This window comes from Cucurbita maxima, unplaced genomic scaffold, assembly GCF_002738345.1.
Source record: "Cucurbita maxima cultivar Rimu unplaced genomic scaffold, Cmax_1.0 Cma_Scf00022, whole genome shotgun sequence".
Lineage (NCBI taxonomy): Eukaryota > Viridiplantae > Streptophyta > Magnoliopsida > Cucurbitales > Cucurbitaceae > Cucurbita > Cucurbita maxima.
In genome coordinates, this window is record NW_019272038.1 from 3594386 (window position 1) to 3615717 (window position 21332).

The window sequence follows — 21332 nt, forward strand, 5'->3', positions numbered from 1 at the left end:
ATGGGTGAAACCGACCGACAGGTGAATGGGGAGTCAATTCATTAGCAGCTTGACAGGCGAGCTCCGGCTGCCCCTCTATTACCAGATGTTCTTGTTGAGTTATTCTTTCACTCGTTCTCTTTTCTTTACTCTCGTTATAGGTCGAAATGTGGAGATACCTTTCTTTACTGTCACCTGTTAGCTCTGTCCGCCACGGGTTAGCGACATAAAGTACGAATAAAAGTTCATTGGTACATTTTCTTCTACAACTGACTGAACTATCATCACTATTCTTAAGCCTAGACTGACTGGGGGTGTGTCATATGCAGCAAAATCTATCTCGCTAAGCTTCATTCTACAAGCATTCCTCTACTCTATTTGTTCATTCATTGTTGAGAAAAGGGTATATGGATTCCGGATCATAAAGCAAAGGGAATCCGCGACCTATGTTGTGACCGAAGATTGAATGGAGGTAGTACCAACGAACCAGGAACTGATAGAATTGATGATTTGAACAGGGTGCTGCAGAAGAAGAAAGAAAAAAAGGTATAGAGGCTGCTTTATTAGATAATAGCTACACCTAATTCCAAACCGGTTAATGCAAGAACTATAAATAAAGGACTAGGATCTCCTATGAAATAGAAAATATTATTCATACATAGCATAGTCCAAGCGGACCCACTTAAAATCTTTACTGAACTATGACCGGCCATCATATTAGCAAATAACCGTATTCCTGAGCTTAATGCGCGAAAACAATGAGGGATTAGCTCAAGGAGTACTAAAAAAGGTGCTAATGGCAGTGGGACTCCAACGGGTAATGAGAAACTTAAAAAATGAAGCCCATTTCTTTGAAATCCCACTATAGTAATACCAATAAAAAGAGAAAATGAGAGACCCAAAGTAATGAGAAAATGACTTGTAACTGTGAAGCTATAAGGTAACATACCCTGGGGATTACGAAATAACGAAAAAGTCAAAGTGACCGAGATGCGAGGGAAAAACTTTTGTTTCACATTTTCGGATCCGGAAAGACCACCTATTTGTTCGTTTACCAGGTTCGGCACGAAATCATAAATAAGCTCTACCAAGGATTGCCAAGCATTTGGTACTGAGTTTCCTCCTCCGTTTTTAGTAACAAAATAAACGAGAAGTAGGACCAAACTGAGAGTTAGCAGCATAAAGAAAGAGGGATTTGTGAATGAGAAATAAAAGTTTTTTATATTCATAGGAATCAATGGGAGAATGGCAAATTGCTCAAGTGGGCTGTTGGGCGTAATCGTAAGAAACACTTTTCATTTCATCCCTGTAGTTCCGCTTCTTGCTCTAAAAATGAAGAAAGACTTGTCGGAAATAGCCGGTTGGGTTGGTCCAACCAAGAAAGGCATGGGAGTGGGCATTGCTGAGGAGAAAATCCGACGGAAATGGCCTATTGATTGAAGCTCTACGCTGTGGAATCGTCCGCAGGTAGCGTTCGGGTTTAATCCTTTGAGTTCAAGGAGGGAGGAAGGCTTTCTAAAAGCGGCTTTTGCCATTCTCAATCACCTTCATCGCCCTGGGGAGGAATCTGAGGTCGCCTCTCTCTCTTCTTCTCCAAGAGAAGATTGATTGCCAGCCCCACATCTGACTCTTCATCCACTAGAATGGAACGAGAATGAACGAGCTCGACGGCCTTTTGCTTTAGCTCTTCGGCCCGAGCCTCAAAAAGGTTCATTTGCCGTTCCACCCCCCGATACTCCTTGGAAGAGATTAGCCGGCGTCCTCCCTTTCCTGTTCACTCAATTCTCTGAGGTTGAGCCCAACCGGGCAGACCTAATGATCCGCTCGTAGCCTTAGCTTATCGACGGGTCTTGCATTAGATAGATACAACATTTTCTTTGACTCATGCGCCTTGGAGAAGAACGTTCTTTGTTTGAGTTTGAAGTCGTTACCTTACCTTGCAGGAGCCACCTGGGCGAGACCCTTCTCTCCTTTTTTTCTTATTTCCATATGGTTCATCACTTGTTCAGTCGACTGAAGACCGTGTCTGCTTCAACTTCACCCCTCGTGTCGTGTAGTGTAGCAAGACTAAGAAGAAGTGGTCAACTTCATTTATGAACGAGCAACTATTTCTTAGTAGCAATACCTTTCTCTTTTTTGATTCTTCCTCCACTCACCTCCACGGGCGAATAGAGTCTAATACACTCTTTCTTGGCTAGTGTAGCAGACTCCATGAGAGGTCATTCGGAAGGGCTCCGTATAGTTCGATTTTGGGGCGTAACATTGTGGTTGGTTGTTCCCTTTCCCTCGACTGACCGAGAAAAAGAAGTGAAAGAGGCATCTTCCATTCATATCGATTTAGGTTTTTCTGCACCATATTTAGATCTTCCTCTTCTTCGATCCTGAATTCCCAGCAAATCCTTGACTCCTCGAATACAATGGGATTTCACACCTGGCGAATCTTTCACTCTACCTCCTCTTATTAAGACCATAGAATGTTCCTGCAAATTATGACCTTCGCCCGGAATGTGAGCAAATATATCATGTCGATTGCTCAACCGTACTTTGGCTATCTTACGTGGAGCTGAATTAGGTTTTTTCGGTGTTCTCGTTGAAAGACGGGGGCGTACTCCTTGCTTTTGGGGACATTGATCCGAAGCTCGAGTACGATTCGTGCGCCGTTTTTCTTCTCTACCATGACGACGAATCAATTGATTTAATGTAGGCATCGCTCTTTCCTTTGTTCTTCCCCCCTCTTTCTTTTTGCCCTCTCACTAGTGATTACTCCCGATCCAAAGCACCCCTTTTCCATTCATAGAGAAATCCAATCGTCAAAATAAATAAAAAGGTCATCATGGACCAAGATCCAAACAGATCAATCTTGTTGAGAGGTACTGCCCAAGGAAAAGAAAAGGTGACTTCCGGATCAAGGATAATAAATAAAATGGAAACAAGATAAAATCGTATATCGAAACGACTTCTAGCATCACCGGAAGGATCGAAACCACATTCATAGGCCGACAATTTCTCTGGATAGGTTGAACTATTGGAAGCAAATGGAAAAGGAAGACCGAGTGGGATCAAAGAAACTAGCAGACTGATCACTAAATAGATACAAATAGGTGCAAATTCTGACATCATCACAGCCCACTTGTTGATTCTTTCGCTCCTTGATCGCGGAGCGGCATACCGAAAAAGAAAAGAAGAAGAAAAAGCCCATTCTGAAACCTTCACTATCAAGTTCAAGATAATGAAAGAAATTCCAATGAGAAATTTAGGAACCCGGATCAAGATCAGAAAAAAGCAGCACTCAAACGAGGCGGGGGATCCATGTGAAGCAGACCTACAATCGGATAAGGAGAGATTCAATCAACCTCAGAGAGGAAAACTAGGGATTCTCGCATAATCAGGTAGCCTCGCGGCAATCTCGAAACACACAACCACAAAAATCAAATAGAAAGACTACGGCAAAGCACAACCGCATCTCCACCATCTTGCACAGCCAGAACACAAGCCCAAACTCACTAATCCCCTGATTCTCAGATTAGATATCAGTTAGTTCAATGATAGATAGGTCTTTAACAAAGAAAAATCAAGAAGGAAATACCTTCCGCCCCTACCATACATGAATGAATGAAATTAGCACGATTTTCACGGTTTTGAACATCACTGAGATAGGCTTAGCAACGAACCATTGACTAACCCTTGTTCGAGAGGGAGAAGTTTATTCATTCAATGGAGCTTTATTTGTTTGATCTAGTAAGGGGGGTGTTAGAAATAAGCCACTGCCCGACGAAACAGCGGTTTACAAGCGACCCGATCGAGCGAAGAGCTCCAATGCGCGTATTCATAGGCGGATGCCTCGCCGGATCAACTGACAACGACATTCTGGAAACTGTTGGGCCAGCCACAATTGGTGTAATGGTTGGGTGCGTATGGCGAGAAAGCCCCTACTCCTAACAAGCTGACAAGAAAAAAAGGGTTGAGTCGTCTTTTTCCCGCTTTCACCTTCGATTGCGAAGGGATTTGAGACCGGGTTTCAATTCGCTTCTCTCTCTCCGGCGAGGTTTGAACTTCACGTGGTGGGAAGGCCTTTGCAATTCGCATCTTCTTGTCCAGCAAAGAAAGTGAAGGGGAGCAGACAACAAGTTGGAGGACGCTGCAGAACCGCATTGATCCATGCCATTCCCTAATTGAAGCAAGTTGTAAAGCCTGAAGAGCCTCAGCCCCTACCCCTTTCTATCTATTTCCAAAAATGAAAGCTGACTAGCAATCGCTCGTTTTTCTTATTAGCATGGGATTGGATGTTTGAAAGACAGAACATCTATTAGAAGGCAGGCAATCCCCGAGGAATTCCTATCGATTTCGGATAACAATCCATCTTTCTCGCTTTCGCTCTTTTTCCCAATCAATCGCGAGGGTTCCGGACATGAGAACGCAAGCGCCGGAATCGAACAGAACGTCCGAGGACGAAAGAAAAATGCTTCGCAGGGAACTCCTTTCATGTCGGCGTATTCGTGCCGGTTAGACGTCGGCCATGAAATCCATCACTATACCGAGGGGATCACAGACATTCCTCGGGCAAACGGAACTATGCGCGATTCGCGAGAGAATCGCCTTCAGCAAGGTATGGCATTCAGGGTCTGAACGCGGGGAGAAATCTTTCTTCATAGATACAAGATAGAAACAAGACATTCGTTGCTGCTGATCTAAAAAAGATCTTAGCCAAAGGGCGTTAGCAGACGTTTTTCATTCTCGGTCCAACTGTTTCAAAAGTCAAAGTCCACCTAACCAACCAACCGGTTACCTTTGTAAACGCGCTAAAACAGGCCTCTCTATAGGTTCGCCTTTCGTCTCGTTTCGACTATTAGAGTAGTATATATAATTAGCCAGATCGTCTGAAGCATGAACAGAATCACCTTTCTTTGTTCTGAAGGCCTAGCGAGTTAAGCGAGTTCCTTTTCTTTCTTCGGACCGATGACTCGCTTGTTCAGTACTGCTAACTATTATAGGAGGAGTCCCCTCAAGACTACCAGTAGTTTCGGTTGTAGAATCTCGTGCTAGTTTAGTTAGGTTGTGGTTGGATTGGCTGCAAGCGGAACGTAGGCGCTTTAGGTTAGGTGTGTGTTGACCATGCACTCTCGCGGAAGGAATGGAATGTCGTATTTCATATATAGGTGGTGTGGTGATTGACCTCAATGCTAATGGTTATCCCCAAGGTTCAACGAATGAATCAAGCTATGATCGTACCCAGGGATGATGGTCTTCCTCTTCTATCTCCAAGCCGGCCATAATAGAATAGATAGGCGAAGCTGCCAATAAATAGCTGTCTGTTCTCGCCTATCGATAAATAGTAGGTTGCTTCCAAGCTCAAACCATTGGAAACGGAATTGCTACTTTCTTCTTGTTATTTATAGAATAGAATGGTATTCCCCGCCCTTGTCAAATCTAGTCTAGGGAGAGAACTGGAAGAGAGAAGGAACAAAGATCAGAGAAAAGGATTATCAAGTCTAATGGGAGAAGAATGGCTGACCTTTTGAAAGAATACAAGGATGCCTTCCAGACTCCAAAATCTAACCCAAGCTAACCCACGGGGCGGGCCACAACCGAAAGGCGCTAGACGGACTAACGGCAAGCGAGAGAAAGTGCCCCTATGTGTAAAACCTTGCCGCGAGAGAGTCTTTCGCCAATGAGAATACAGAAAGTTTTTGGGCAAGACAAGAAAGGAACTCGCCGAAGGGATAAGAGCGGATTGCTGGTGATGACTTGGTGAAGGGAATCTATGAGAGAAGGTTATCGAACCGGGTTCCGACCGAATAGAGCGCAGAGCCAACGAGTTCAGTCGAACAGCGTAATGAGTCTAAGGGCAGAATCAAGCTTGAAAGGAATGGGCGTAGGCTTAATAGTGAAGACCGCTTCTCGATATGAAATCAATAACTTCAAAGACAGATGCCGAGAGAAAGAGACTGATATATTGCGTTGCGAAGAGAGATCGAAGACGCAGATTTTCTGACGCTGTATGGGCACTGGATGGAAAAGACAGAGAAGAGAACAACCCACCGAAAGGGCATACCTCAGGAGTACCCCCGGCAAATATCGAGATGCACGAAGCCGACCTATATCTCGAAAGAAAAATGCAGGAAAGGCAAATGAAAGATGAAAGCCAAAATTCGGGGAGTGTGAGATACGCGGACGGGGAGTACGTAGCCGAACGCAGGGGCTTCCAGCAGTGATAGCTGCCCCCACCAGATGGGCCGCCCAAAACCTGGAGCTAACATTTCAATCGAAAATCCACGTCGGATCGTGGCGAGACGCAAAAGGCAGACTGAAGCTCCGGATCACAAAATTCAAGACAACAAGGGAGCAAACCAAGCGCTTGCGCGAAAGAAGAAGCGAATCAAATGGAGACATGGAGAAGAGGCGAAAGAGAGATTTTCGAGCCTGCAAGCTGCAAGCAACAACGGTGGAAAAGCCGTTGCGCGCTAGCTTGTAGTTTAGGGGTCTCGTAGGGGTGCCCTTTTCGAAAACAGATATCCTTTCTAAGGTCAGCTTTTTGGAACCCTAGTTTTGGAGTTTTCCCCAACCTATACCCTTACTAATAAATAAAAAGGAGCTTACCTTTTTCAGCTGCATTGCACTGCCGCATAAACAATGGATCCGCTCGCTGGGCTGGATGAGCTACCTTCTATCTATCTGGCCTCTGTACTAACTAGTAGTGGAGTGGCTTGCTACTTTCAATCATCAAAGGAAAATGGAGCAAGGGAGAAAGAAGTTGTCCCCTCTTCTATGGTAACCCGCCGCCGGTCATCTAGAGTGCTCCGCCCGCCATCGCATATCTAGAAAAAGAGGGAGCGGGGAAGGAAGAACAACCGTTTGACTTTGGCACATGAGCTGGGGGGTTTGGCTAGGTAACATAATGGAAATGTATCGGACTGCAAATCCTGGAATGACGGTTAGACCCCGTCCTTGGCCTCGGGGAGTAGCGAGCTGCACGGAACGATCATTAATCAAAGGGGGCTTCCCAACAAAGGAAATCAAAAGATAACATTCTGGAACTTCCAAAAACCAAAGAAATGCAAGATACATGAGAAGGAGCTTTTTACGTAACGCTTCCATAGAATGAATTCGGTAAGGGTAGAATACGCCCCATGGTCGATCGAAGGTCCTGTGCCACTTTCACTCCAATCTATCTGACCTTCAATCCATCTTTCTTTGTCTAGCCAGCTCATAACCAAATCTTAGACCAGGCTGACACAAACAACCTTTTTTGTTTTGGTTGAGGAAAAGGAAGAAACCCCAACGACCAAGCACTTCTGCCCCCAAAAGAGGAGACCGAACAACCGCCAAGTTGTCGAGGACACGTCTGAAGAGGAGGCGGGCGCCCTATCAGTTTACCACCCTACCCACTAATGGACTATGAGGGAGCGGGCAGGCGAACGGGAACCTGCCGAGAACCCGAACCGCTTGACTGACTGGAATACTCAATTTCATTAGGGTCGAGGATGGATGAAACCAATCATCATCGCGCAAGCGAAGCCGGGAAACAGACCGCTGCGCAACGACTAGGACTCGTGTACGAGGAGTTTTGAGCGTGAGCTACCACTCATGCAGAAAGACCCGCAACTCTCGAAGAGGAAGAGGACACCAACCGCCCGAATCACTGTAGCAAAACCTCCCTTTACTCAATGGATAGCCCTTATTCAAGAGAAAAAAGAAGAAATGAGGGAGAAACTAGTGATGATTGCAATGAATGCAGCCTTCGAGGACATGTACAATCTGGTCTTTGCTCCTATCAACATGGTGCACCTCCACGTAGAGGGTCCCGTGGAGACTTTGACCGAATTAATAGGGAGAAATTGCTCGACATTTTGATTGAGGAAGAGAATCCAGGATTCACGCTTTTTTCGTTCGATATGTGCTGATGCGTACTCCCGTTATTGATGGACGGGGGAAGTGAATGACGAGACCGACTGGCTTGGCTTAACCTAACCCTCTCTTGATGGCGAATCTTGATTGACTGACACTAGGAACCGATTCGGAGAAAGAAGAAGCATGGCATGAGGACGGACAAATTGCCGATAGCGAATTACTTGACTCGATAGATGGAGGGAGGGCCCCCCAACTCAAGCACGAAATCCATGTTGAGTCAACAATCATCGAGAAGGGCACCACCAAGCGAGATCGAGACCAGCACCTTGCCCTTGGATAGGGTTCCAAACCTGCCTTCTTCAAATATCCAAAAAGGTCGGACTAACAAGCGAGAAACGTCGACTTTGATAAAGAAGGGAAGGGGGGCGCGCTAGCTTACTAATAATAGTGGACTTTTTAAGCTTGACCAGAATCGATTCCATTATAGAATAGCAGAAGTGCTACTTAGTAGTCGAAACTCGGAGAGAGAGAGAGGAGACTCTTTCATACCTGCTAACTCCTAGGATGAGAAGTAGGTCCCTTGTTTTTGGCAGGAATAGTTCCAGCCTTTGTTGCCACTCGGTAGAGTGAGTCTACTTAGCGAACTGGCAGGACGATTGATCCATATGAATCTCGAGAGTGGATGGTTGACCGCCGCCCCCTTGTCCTGGAGGCTCTCCGGCCGGGGCTTGCTATCGTAACCTTTTCTCCCGGTGTATGTGAAAAAGAGTGACTCACCCCTTTCCCTTTTTTGTTCGGTCAGAAGTTGGTCCAAAGAACGAGAGTGGGCTTCCTTAAGTCCGTTGTTCCTCAGTAGCTCAGTGGTAGAGCGGTCGGCTGTTAACTGACTGGTCGTGGGTTCAAATCCTACTTGGGGAGAATTTTGAGTTCTCGCTTTTCTGACCTAGCGACCCCTGTCCTTCTCCTGAGTTTCTAAACGGGAAGAATCATGGGACATCAAAAGTGGGAAGTTGTTGGTTTTGATTCCTCACTCTCGTATAGAAAAACTGGGTTCGTTTAATTCTTAGGGATTAGAAGGATCCACTGGGAATGAATGGGAAGACTGAATTAGTATCTGACTGCGATTTAGGTAGTCTCGATGGATGTAGTGTAATGGCTAAAGCTCTGCCAGCTTCTTGTAGACTGAACTCTCTTCTCTTTAGTTTAGGCTCCGAGTTGTTTTTGGGTGTGGGATGGTCTAAATTAGGTTCTAACTAGTGGCAACGAAGTTCTTGGTAATAAGGGGGGAAGGAAGATCTCCACTCATTTCATTCATTCAGTGCCTGCGGTGAGGCGCGACCCAGAACAAAGAAAGGGGGAAAGCTTGCTTGCTGTAGCCCTCTTTTTGTAGACTAGGCTTGGTAAGCGTAAGCTATTTAAGTAGGCTCTCGAGAAGGGTAGACTCGCAGCTCAGCGGAAGAGCCTGACTTTCGAAACAACTCTTAGTCAAGCGGGAGCGCCCAACCTATGGGCTTTGAAAGGATAGGGGAAGGGAATAAAACAAAGAGGGTCACTCCTTTTACGAACATGGCTTGTTCATTTACTTGCTCATTCTTTCGAAGCTTAGCCAGAAGCGAGGAAGGGGGAAGTGTCGAAGCTTTGCCCCTTGCTTTACAGAGATTGTTATGAACTGACTAAATGACTCGATTCTCCCGGAACGCTAGCTAAGCTAATAAATAGTAATTAGTCCCTCAAATCAAAAAGCTTATTGATTGATTCAGGGCGCGGTCTTCCTTCTTAGAACCCATTGAGGGGGGCCTCGACCCGGGAAGGGGAGAGTGGCCGAGCGGTCAAAAGCGACAGACTGTAAATCTGTTGAAGTTTTTCTACGTAGGTTCGAATCCTGCCTCTCCCACTTGTTTGTTGTAGACTGAAGAGAAGAGAAAAGAGTTTCTACGTAGGTTCGAATCCTGCCTCTCCCACTTGTTTGTTGTAGACTGAAGAGAAGAGAAAAGAGGCATTCGTCATCGTAGGAAGGCCCAGCGAGCTTCGCTCTTTCTTTTTTTCCGTGGCGTGAAGTGAAATTGTCTCGTATTTCAGTTTAGAGAGGTTGGCAAATTACTACGATCTATAGATTCCCATCGATAGACAATCCCAACCAGAATAGAAGCGAGTGGCTTCCGGTTTTGCTTGTAGTCGTTGTCTTTAGCTTATGTAGTGGTTGGCCTTCCCTTCCTACACGCACGCGCCCGCCAGAATGCCTCCTTGGTTCTGCACGAAGCCAAGCCAATACATACGATAGGCGAAGTCAAGACCCCCATTTCATAGCGCCTGGGGAACGCAAGTTTGATCGAGGATTGGAGAGGTGGAAGAAATCGGTATGGATTTATGAGTCTTTGTGCGAGCCGTATGCGGTGAGAGTCGCACGTACGGTAACGAGGGGGGTTCGCGTCTATACGTGTAGTGTGGTGTTTGGGCCTACCCACCCTATTTGTTCCATGATCTATGGGTCTACTGGAGCTACCCACTTCGATCAATTAGCCAATATTTTGACCGGATACGAAATCACTGGTGCTCGATCTAGTGGTATTTTTATGGGGATTCTATCTATCGCTGTAGGATTCCTATTCAAGATCACTGCAGTTCCTTTTCGGGCGGCTGTAGGACGGACGGCCGCCTATAGGTGGTAGGGTAGGGTGGGTGGTACCGCTCAGATTGTGGCCAATCTTCCTAACCGCGCGCGGGCCGAGCTTAGAGCGCGTGAAACTCATCACTACCTCGTAAGGGCGTTGAGACCATAGCATGTTACACGAAAGCGCCGCTTTCTCTGTAGTCTTGTCACACAGCAGCCCGCCTAGAAGAGCCACTCGCTCTGTAGTGTTGTCACATAAGATAAGCACTAGCCCGCCTGATGGCCGGGCGAATCTAAGTTCTCTTCCGTTCAACTGTCCACCCAGTCAAGTGCAAAAAACACAGTAGAATCACGCAAGGCATCGAGCTGGTGTGCTTCCTGCCCGCGAGGAAAGAAAGAAGAGCGACAGGGTTGAGTTCAGATTTGACTGTTTGCAGCATGGGAGCAGATTACCCAAAAAATCCCTGGGAACAATGAAAAAAAAGATATCTCGGTAACGAAAACTATGGGGGGCTGTATTGGCGAGATCCAACGGTGGACAGCTGCCCAAAAGAAAAGCCGCCTGGAAGTCCGAGGACCTTTAGTACCCTACCCCCAAACCACCTTCGCGCCAAGCAAGACCGCCCTTGTCCCTTTCCTTTCTCCATTCCGCCTCCCCTTCTTTCTGAGCTTTGTTCCAATCGAGTCTAAGGCAAAGCAAAAGTCGTTCGTATACCTCTTTTTTGACCTACTTGACGAAAGGGAACAAAGTTTCGTTTCCGGGGTTTATGGATTGGATTCAGTCAGCTAAACTCATTCCTTTTTATTATGTTGTGACGGGTTACCGGCGAACGCTTCCAAAGGCGACCCTCTCGAGTTTCCGGCGGTTTACGTCATTGAAGTAGTCTTTCGTCATCCTACCAAACTAAAGAAGTCACTATCAAGCAGCGAGCCCTTATTAGTTTAGTAAAGTCAAGCTAAAAAAACGAGAGATTAACCTGCGGTGCGCTACGCCCGGCAACTCATGAAGTAGGGCTCCTTCCTATTGACTAAAGGTGGATTCTTCGCTTTCCTTGAGAATGAAAGAAAGTAGCTATTCAGCCCCTACTACTGACTTTTGACTTTGTTTGATTCAAAAGGCGAACAGCCAGCCCCCTCAACTAGTCGTATGAGGTGGGGTGCTTGTGGTAAGCCGCTTTGGATATGAGGAATTCCTAAAAAAAAGAAAAGGCAAAGTCCGGTATTTGACGAAGATCTTTCGATCAATAGATAGGATTTAATGTTCAATATAGGGGATAGGATCCATTCTTTCTCAATTTGATTTAGAGAGAGAGATATAACGATATCAAAACAAAGAAATAGGGAGATGATAAAGAATACATAGACAGAAAAAGGGATGTCTATTCTATTCCTCTTTGTTTCTTTTTCAGTGCAAGACAGGAAACCTCCTTTTGTCATCCCTGCAGCTTTCTTTTGTATTGAACGCATGGCCTAGGACCTGAAAATTATCGCCTATGTTCACACCCCTCTTTCTTTGAATCAGGCTAGTAAAGAATGCCCGCCAAGTTCAGATAAGGAAATGCTTCCCCCAACCATTAAAGGCTCGACGAAGGGAGGGGAAGGAAAATGCTTTCGGAGATCGATATTGGATTTCTTTTGAATCAAAAACGAAAAAGGCCGAGGATGGCCTACAGTGCGTCTTATCTGAAGGGAACACGCCTTTTCGAAAGCGGTGGTATGATTGCCGGGCCCTCTCCTCGTTCTGCCCGCTGGCCTATTAGGTAGGATAGCAGTCTTCGGGCTTTGCCTGCCCTTTCTCATCAAGAATTTCGGCTTGGCCCGGGAAAGCGCTGGCAACAAAAGGAAGGGGTCCATGTAGCTGCTGCGCCCGCCCCCTTCTTAGTCAATGGGGCAGCAGGTTCGGCATCCACTAGAAAAGAGAGAATCCACTTAGATAACCATGCCTCTGCTAGGCGGCAGCGTGTGGAATAGCCGAGAGCAGACCTTTTTGGATATATAATCCAAGTCGAGAGTGGAGTTACGGAAAGAGCCGTCTGATGGAAAACAACTTTCACGTTCGGTTCAGAGAGCACTGTTTTCGTTGATCATTCCTCGTTCCCTTTCGTGTGAATTCCACAGCGGCGAATTCTCAACTTGTGGGGCCCTATCTATTCCATCTCTCAAGCCCCAAAGAAAAACCCCCTACCCTTCGGACTCCATATCTCTTTTGACTCTATATATGTGGGCACCTGATATCTATGAGGGTTCACCCACCCCGGTTACACCATTCCTTTCTATTGCGCCTAAAATCTCTATTTTTGCTAATATTTCACGTCTTTCTATTTATGGTTCCTATGGAGCTACATTGCAACAAATCTTCTTTTTCTGTAGCATTGCTTCTATGATCTTAGGAGCACTGGCCGCCATGGCCCAAACGAAAGTCAAAAGACCTCTAGCTCATAGTTCAATTGGACATGTAGGTTATATTCGTACTGGTTTCTCATGTGGAACCATAGAAGGAATTCAATCACTACTAATTGGTATCTTGATTTATGTATTAATGACAATAGATGCATTCGCTATAGTTTTAGCATTACGGCAACCTCGTGTAAAATATATAGCGGATTTGGGCGCTCTAGCCAAAACGAATCCTATTTCGGTTGTTACCTTCTCCATTACTATGTTCTCATACGCAGGAATACCCCCGTTAGCCGGTTTTTGTAGCAAATTCTATTTGTTTTTCGCCGCTTTGGGTTGTGGGGCTTACTTCCTAGCCCCAGTGGGAGTAGTGACTAGCGTTATAGGTCGTTGGGCGGCCGGAAGGTTGCCACGAGTAAGTCAGTCCGTTTGGGAGACCGAAGACAGTTCTCCGTGCACCGGACACGTAGCTTACCGAATCCGTTGCGACACGGATGGGAATGCATGCTTCGAAAGATAGGGTCGAGTCTGATACATCAAACGTCTACTCCCTTGTACGAGTCCACAATCACTACACGAGATGAACCTTGGTTTGGTGAATTGAAGTTGGCCTTAGGTGTAATAGGACTCCCAGTTACTGCGCGCGATCGTATACTGAGGTGCTCCCCGCCGGTTGTTGGAACGACGCGAGCCGGGCCTCGATTCAGAAAAATTCAGGGCCAAACGAAATAGGGGGTTACTAATTCCCCATCTCATTGGAGGCGGAAAACGAATCGACATCTCGATGTGAGACAGCCTTTTCAATTTGAGTTGGGAAAGAACGGCGAAGTCCATCCGAACCGTCCAATGAAGAATAAGAGGAGAACAAAGCGCCAATCGCGCGCGGAACGGACACAGATCAAAAAAATCAGTGTGGAGAAGAACCGAGCTCATTCCCTTCGCTTCCTGGGCCCAAAGCAGTGCAGTCTTTCCTGGCCAAATCAAGGATTTGGGGCTTCACGCTACTTCAATCCATTTTTTTAGTCAGATCTATGAATAGAAAGATGGATGAATCTATCGAGATTCGATTTTGATATCTAAAAAAGAATCGATTTCATTCAACGGTTGATTCAAAGAACTGCGCTTAGCCCCCCCGCTCATGAAACGACTCTGCTGCAATGGATGGCAGAGGGTCCGTAGTACCCAAAGCACTGGAGTCATCCTGTAGCCGGGAAGGGGCCTAGAAGTGCTTACTACTACACCACACTACACTTGGCTCTACACATTTACAAAGCTAACCCTTGTACAGTCCCTCGCAGAGCTAAGGAAGGGGGCTTCATTCAATCCTTATTCCTTATCCCCTCGCCCAGGCTAACGGGGCCTTACGGGGAGAGTGGAGCCTCAAGAAGCACTGTTGAGAGGAAGATGCTTGGCCCCTCTTCATTCTCTACAGGGTTCCAAACCTTTCTTCAACATAGGTGACAACGAGAGAGGCAGAGATGGAAGAGATCGAACACGGGAATAAGAAGCAAGCTCGCCTTTTTTTTTATTTTGATAGAGGGGGATGGAGAAAGTGGACAAAACATACTTGCATTTCCCAGTCGAAAAGATGAGTTCCTTTTTCGTCTCGCATTTCTCATCAAACAAATACAGAAAAATCATCATATTGAAAATGCGTTACTAACCCACCAAGCCCTTCCTTCGTAGAGCCGTGTATTGTAAGTGATTCGAACCTGCCCGGAGCGAGCCTCCCATAGAGGCAAGTGAAGTTGGTGAGCCGTATGATGGGCAACTATCTCTTGCGGTTCGGAGAGGACTCAGCTCTTAGTTAGTACGCCCTTGGTTTCGGGGTGTACCCTTTCACTCTATTTTATTATATACGCTTAGCGAAAATCATGTTTTTTTGATACACCTAGGACATGGATTCTATATGAACCAATGGATCGTGACAAGTCGTTACTACTAGCAATGATTTCCTCTTTCATTACTTCATCCTTTCCATATCCCTCTCCCTTGTTCTCAGTTACTCATCAAATGGCACTCAGTTCATATCTTTAAGTTCGATCATTGACAAGGTTCAAAGAAAGGGTGGGACATTGATAAAGAATCGATTCCAAACCACAATGCTAGCAGATGGCGGGCCTCCGCTTTTCTTTTCATTAATGAAACCTGCCAGTTATTTATTTATTATTAACTCAAATCAAAAAGACAAAAAAGTCTTTGTTCAAAAAGACGTGGGTGACATTATGACTGGGGTGTCAGTTAGAAAGGTTCTTACAATGTTCGTTCAAATAAAGCAGCATTCTTTTTTTTTTACTTAAGGAGGGCTTGATAAGAAGGGCTTGGGACCTATGAAGAAACAAAACAAAAAACATGAAAGAAAGAAAGAATGAAAATGAACGGGAGGCGTCGGAGGAAGGACTGACGAACTACTTACTTGTCTTTAGTTAACTACTTTACTTGGGGTTCTTTCTCGTAAGTGGTATACCTACACCCTGCACACTCACTCTATCTATATACTACTACGTTGATAGCCTTTCTTTCGCAAACTTCTCTCTCTCTCTCTACTAAATCGCCGTTTTTTCAGGTCGAACCAAGCCCGGATCCAGCTGAAAAACGGAATGGAATACTCTAAGATGCTTCATAGCTTCAACAAGCCCATACCATATTCTTCCCGGGGAAAGATGAGAGTTCCAACCCTTTATTGAAGAAAGAGCTCTTGCCTGAAACTCAAAAGAGAAGAGAACGTTCCTTCCGCAACGCAAGGGCGATATCTTGCATAGCAGCCAAGGAAGGATGAGTTCGATCCATTAGGTTCTTCGATTTATTCGGAAAAGAAATGAGAGAGAAGAAAACATCTATGATTACGATTAAAAGGAACAATCTCAAATAGACTAAGATCCAATTTCGGGTCATTTCTTGGTGAACATGATCTGCCATAATCTCTTCGATCCCTGAATTTATGTGCCAGACTACAGATAGATTTGGTAGGAAAGTGGAAGAGACTTTTTTGTATATAATAATTAAAGGAAGAAGGAAAGCTGCTGTAATTCTTTGGAAAAGCCCGGTTCTCTTTGTCTTCGAGCTTGAATTCCTCAATGCACTGTTTTGTTCTTTCATATACCTCCCCACCAATAGATAGAGACAAATAGGAATAACCGAACCACGTCTACAAAATGCCAGTACCATGCAGCTGCTTCAAAGCCAACGTGATGCTCCTTAGTCAGATGACCAAGATATTGGCGAATACCACATATGATCAAGAAAAGAGTACCTATAACCACATGAAAACCATGAAAGCCAGTTGCTAAGAAAAAGGTAGAACCATAAATACTATCCGAAATAGTGAAGGGTGCTTGATAATATTCCATTCCTTGAAAGCCTGTGAATACTAGAGCCAGTGAAACGGTAGCTACTAAAGCGTAAACAGCTCGTTTTTCCTTCCCCGCGAGTATAGTATGATGAGTCCAAGTTACGGCAGCTCCGGATGAAAGGAGAATAGGGGTATTAAGAAAAGGGATTTCCCGAGGATCTAAAACCCCAATCCCTTTTGGGGGCCAAATACCTCCGATCTCTACCGTGGGTGCCAAAGAAGAATGAGAAGAAGCCCGAAAAAAAGAAAAAAAGAACATAACCTCCGATACGATAAACAGAATAAAACCATATCGAAGTCCTAATTGTACTACTTTGGTATGATGTCCTTCCAACGTGGATTCACGTAGAACATCACGCCACCATACGAACATGGTATATAGGAGAAATATGAGGCCCAAACTGAGAAGTGTTGCACCCCCTTGAAATGAGTGCATGTACATCACACCTCCTACGGTGGTTGCCAAAGCTCCGAGTGAACCCGAAATGGGCCATGGACTTGGATCTACCAAATGAAAAGAATGCCTCTGAGATTCAATCATAAACCACTTTGCCTCGGTTGTATGTAAACCCCCCCTTCACCCCCGCTAAAGTGGTAAAGAAGGGCTGGGGTCTCATTTTCTTTCTATCTGACAGGACAAAAAAATAGGAAGGGATGGTTCTTTCATTGCATTGATAGAAGTCTAACTAGAAAAAGATCTCTCTATTCCTTTGAGAGGAGAATCTCATTGGTTTGACCGACGAACTACGTGGGAAGACCTTCCTTCTTTCGTTGATTTTCAGCAAGCATTTTAGTAAAGTCAGAATTCTCTGCAGTTTGGTTTCGAAAAACTTGTTGGTCGCGGATTAGTGCGTTCTGCGCCGCCGGCGGCCTAAAATGAAAGACGCAGGTTGATCTCTCTGGTTGAGGATGAATTTATTCAACTTTACACGTGGGAAGGGCTTACTCTCCTCGGCTTGGTCTCGCTCCCTTCCCGGACTATTCCTCCCCACTAAAAAGAGCGATTGACTTTCTCGATAACCTTTCTGAACGTCCTTCTTCGCGTGGGGATTTGAAAAGGGATATATCTCTCTTGTAATGCTTTCTACTATTCTGATCGAGAAAGAATCTCTTTCGAACGACCAAGTCATAATGAGATTAAAAAACGATGCTTCCTTGGCCGTGTAGAACATGGATTAGCATTATGTCATTCCTACAAGCGATCCCCCATCCAGGATTGGAAGAAGTGCTATATGAGGACTTCGAGATCAAATAGAATATATTTCTTTCGAGACCTCGTGAGCCACTTATTTCTCCGAAACAAGAGAGAAAAGTGATTTGACTCCTTTTTCCCAATAAGTCGACGGCGTTACACCATTGGGATACTTCGAATAAACTAGAGTACATATAGGATACACCGTAACATTCACGAGGACAGTTTCTTGTAGGAATATTTTATTTAAGCAAAGTGAACAAGCCCATCGTGTCTCCCATGCTCTGTTTTTTGAATCTTCACATCTTTTTGTGAAGATTCAAGAAATCGAGCACGGAAGTCAAGATGAAGTTTGTTTAATTTGTTTCACATGAAATGTTCTAATGAATGATTGTGATATGCTTAATTACAACTATTCACGAGGAATGTTTCGTGTACGAATATTTTATTTAAGTAAATTGAACAAGCTCACCGTGTCTCCCATGGTTCGTTTTTTGAATCTTCACTTTTTATGTAAAGATTCAAGAAATGACGCACGGAAGTCAGAATGAAGTTTGTTTAACTTGATCTTTGATTAACATTTGCTATTTTTTTTTTATTACACTTTCTGATTTTTTATTATCGAGTTTGCTATTACTTTATATTTTTTTATTATGATTTTGTTATTTATAAAACATATTATTTTCATTTTAAGTAGATTATTTTAAGAAATCAACATTTAGTGTACTTAAATTCAACTTATTTATTATTTTATGAGTGTTTATTATTTTGCTACAAGAAATCAGAAGGAGTAGAAGCTACATACAAACAAATGATTTTCAATTATATAATTTTCTTTTATTTGAATGATGTATTTTTACTTATAAATTTGGTTGATTTTCAATTATATAATTTTCCATGATTCGAATGATGTTTTTTACTTGTAAATTTGGTTGCTCGAATTTGTTGCATATTTCTAGTGTGAGGGAAGTGTCTTTTTCAAACATTGGTTATTTATTGTACACATTATTTTAATCGATGAATGATTGTGATATGATTCACAACTATTCACGAGGACCGTTTCTTGTAGAAATATTTTATTTAAGCAAATTTAACAAGCTCATCGTGTCTCCCATGTTCTGTTTCTTGGATCTTCACTTCTCTTTGTAAAGATTCAAGAAATTGAGCACGGAAGTCAGGTTGAAGTTTGTTTAATTTGTTTCACATGAAACTGTTCTAATGAATGATTGTGATATGCTTATTTACAACTATTCACGAGGAATGTTTCTTGTAGGAATATTTTATTTAAGTAAATTGAACAAGCCCACCGTGTCTCCCATTGTCCGTTTCTTGAATCTTCACTTCGTTTTGTAAAGAAGGTGGATTGTGAGATCCCACATCGATTGGAGAGTAGAACGAATGCAGCGAGGATGCTGGGCCACGAAAGGGGTGGATTGTAAGATCTCACATGGAACGGAGAACAAATGTCAGCAAGAACGTTGGGCCCTGAAAGGAGGTGGATTGTGAGATCTCACGTCGGTTGGAGAGGAAAATAAAACATTTTTAATAAGGGATGGAAACCTTTCCTTAACTTAACACCCTTATAAAAAAGAATTAATGACAATGATTAGCTTAACTTTTATACATCATTTAGACACTAAAATACATTACTTACAAATTTGGAAACTAAAAAGAATGGTTACAATAATCATAAATGAAACATTATAATTAAATAAATCTACAGGTGGCAAATGGTGAAAATTATTTAATATAATCGTCACATTATAATTATTACTCTCTAAATCATTCTCATGCATCCAATATATAAAGGTCATGTGGTAATATTTTAATTTAGTAATTTTATTTATAATAATTTAGTCCATATATTTTTAAAATTTAAATATTAAATTTTCGGTGTCAAACCATTCATAGTACAAAAACGATTTTATACTTAAATGATAAACTTAGGAAAAGTAAATATGGTAAGTAAATTCTTAGCGGTGAAAATCAAATGCAACCTAATTATGGAGGTCTTACAATCACTAGCTAAGACAGTTACTTGGAGAGTTTTCTCGAGGCATTAGTGTGATGATAAATCAAACAAGGTGGGTCAAAATGATAAATTAATTTTCTCAGTTAATGAAATTTTTTCTTTTCCACCATGTTGAAAAATGGTAAAATTATTTTTTATTCAACCCATGGATTAACAAATTTCAATTTAAAAATAATGATAATTAATTAAGTCAATACAAAATTGAATTGCAATTACATTATCAAATTAATATTTAATATATATTTTCTCAATACTTATATTACAAAAATGAATATTAATAGTTATATGGTGAGTTGTTTAGAAGTACCCATCTATTTTTGTATTTGTGTGTTTTTTTATTTGATTGTGTAATTGTCACAGCGGCACATTAATAATGTTTCGAGTTAGGTTAGGTTAATTTTTTGAAACCCAATAAATTTGATTTGGGAGAAAAAAATGGGCATTTAACAAAACTGAAAAATATTATTTTATTATATTAATGTAAATATGAAATTGTTGTTGGTTTTGAGACTCTTCAAACAATATGCATGCATACCTTTGAATTTTAATATTTACATTTTTTTATATATTTTTTTTTATATTTTTACGCTTTTTTTTTCTAATTTTGTATATTATTATTTTATTTAGTTTCAGTGTGCTATTATTGAAGATTATTGGGATTGATTCACGCGAGGAAGGTAATAAAAAAAGGAAAGAAGATGAGTTCTTAACCGGTCTCTCATTCACATTCTCCTTTGTTTTCTAGTTTTGATTTCTGCTTCAGAGTCCCATGCAATTTAGAAATCCTCATTTTTCTCTTTTTTTTTTTTTAATAAAAGTCGTATTTTATGTAATAAAAAGGTTATTAGGATAGCTAAAGTATAAAATAACTTTATTATACTATGAAATTAAAGCTATAAATACATAGGGTTGCAAAAAAAAATAATGAAAGGATATCTATAATTAAATGATTAAAGGAAAATATAAGATAATTACCAAAAATAAAAAACAAATTACTATCTTAAATAAGTTATAAGACAATTCATCAAAGTTACAAATCTTGAAATATTTTTGGTATCCATTCTTCAATTTTCTCAAAATTTATTGTGATGTCTACATTAATTGAGAGGGAAATCTTCTGGAGAAAAGAATAAAACACGGGTGAGGAAACCTTCCCAAACCTTTACGGATTCGAGAAGAGAACAAAACACTATTTAAAAGGGTGTAGAAACCTTCTCGTATCATAAAAATCTCATTATTCCAAACCAATTTATACTTTGCCTAGAGAGTAAATAATCTAATTTAGGGAATGATCATTGAGTTAATATATTAGATATTTAAATATATTATTTTGTTAAGATTCTTCTATTTAAAATCGAAAAAGTTTCTAAAATTTGAATAAAAATTAAATTAGTTAAATATATAATATTGAAATAAGATATTATATCTTAATTCATCGATATTCTAATATATTATTTTGATAAGGTTCTTTAAAATCAAAATTTAAATAAGATTTAAATTAGTTAAAGGTATATAATTGAAATAAGATATTATATCATTTTTGTTAGAATTCTTTAAATTTAAAATTTATAAAACATTTAACTAAATTTGAATAAAATTTAAATTAATTAAATATATAAAATTTAAAATAAGATTTAAATTAGTTAAATATATAGACTTAGAAATAAAATATTATAATTCAAATATATTGTTTTTTTTATAAGATTCTAAAAATTTAAAATTTGAATAACATTTAATTCAAATAATTATTTTGTTAAGATTTTTTAAAATTCTATAAATAATATTATTGGGTTGACAAAATTGTATTCCATAATTTTGAAATTCTCCCTCCAATACCGGTATGGAAGTGTTTAATTTAGACTACCACAATCTTTGCAATTGAGTTATATCGAAAAAGATGTACAATACACAAAAGTATCTA

The 21332-nt window shown here is 41.9% G+C and overlaps 1 long non-coding RNA gene and 1 other non-coding gene across 2 annotated transcripts; both read left to right on the forward strand.

Moving 5' to 3' along the window:
* Window positions 1-141: 141 nt before the first annotated feature.
* LOC111495997 lies at window positions 142-18758 on the forward strand. Its single transcript, XR_002720410.1, has 3 exons — window positions 142-210; window positions 309-525; window positions 18735-18758. It is a non-coding gene; the product is annotated as an uncharacterized LOC111495997 (long non-coding RNA).
* On the forward strand, window positions 8674-8745 carry TRNAN-GUU. Its single transcript has one exon. It is a non-coding gene; the product is annotated as a tRNA-Asn (tRNA).
* Window positions 18759-21332: the final 2574 nt, after the last annotated feature.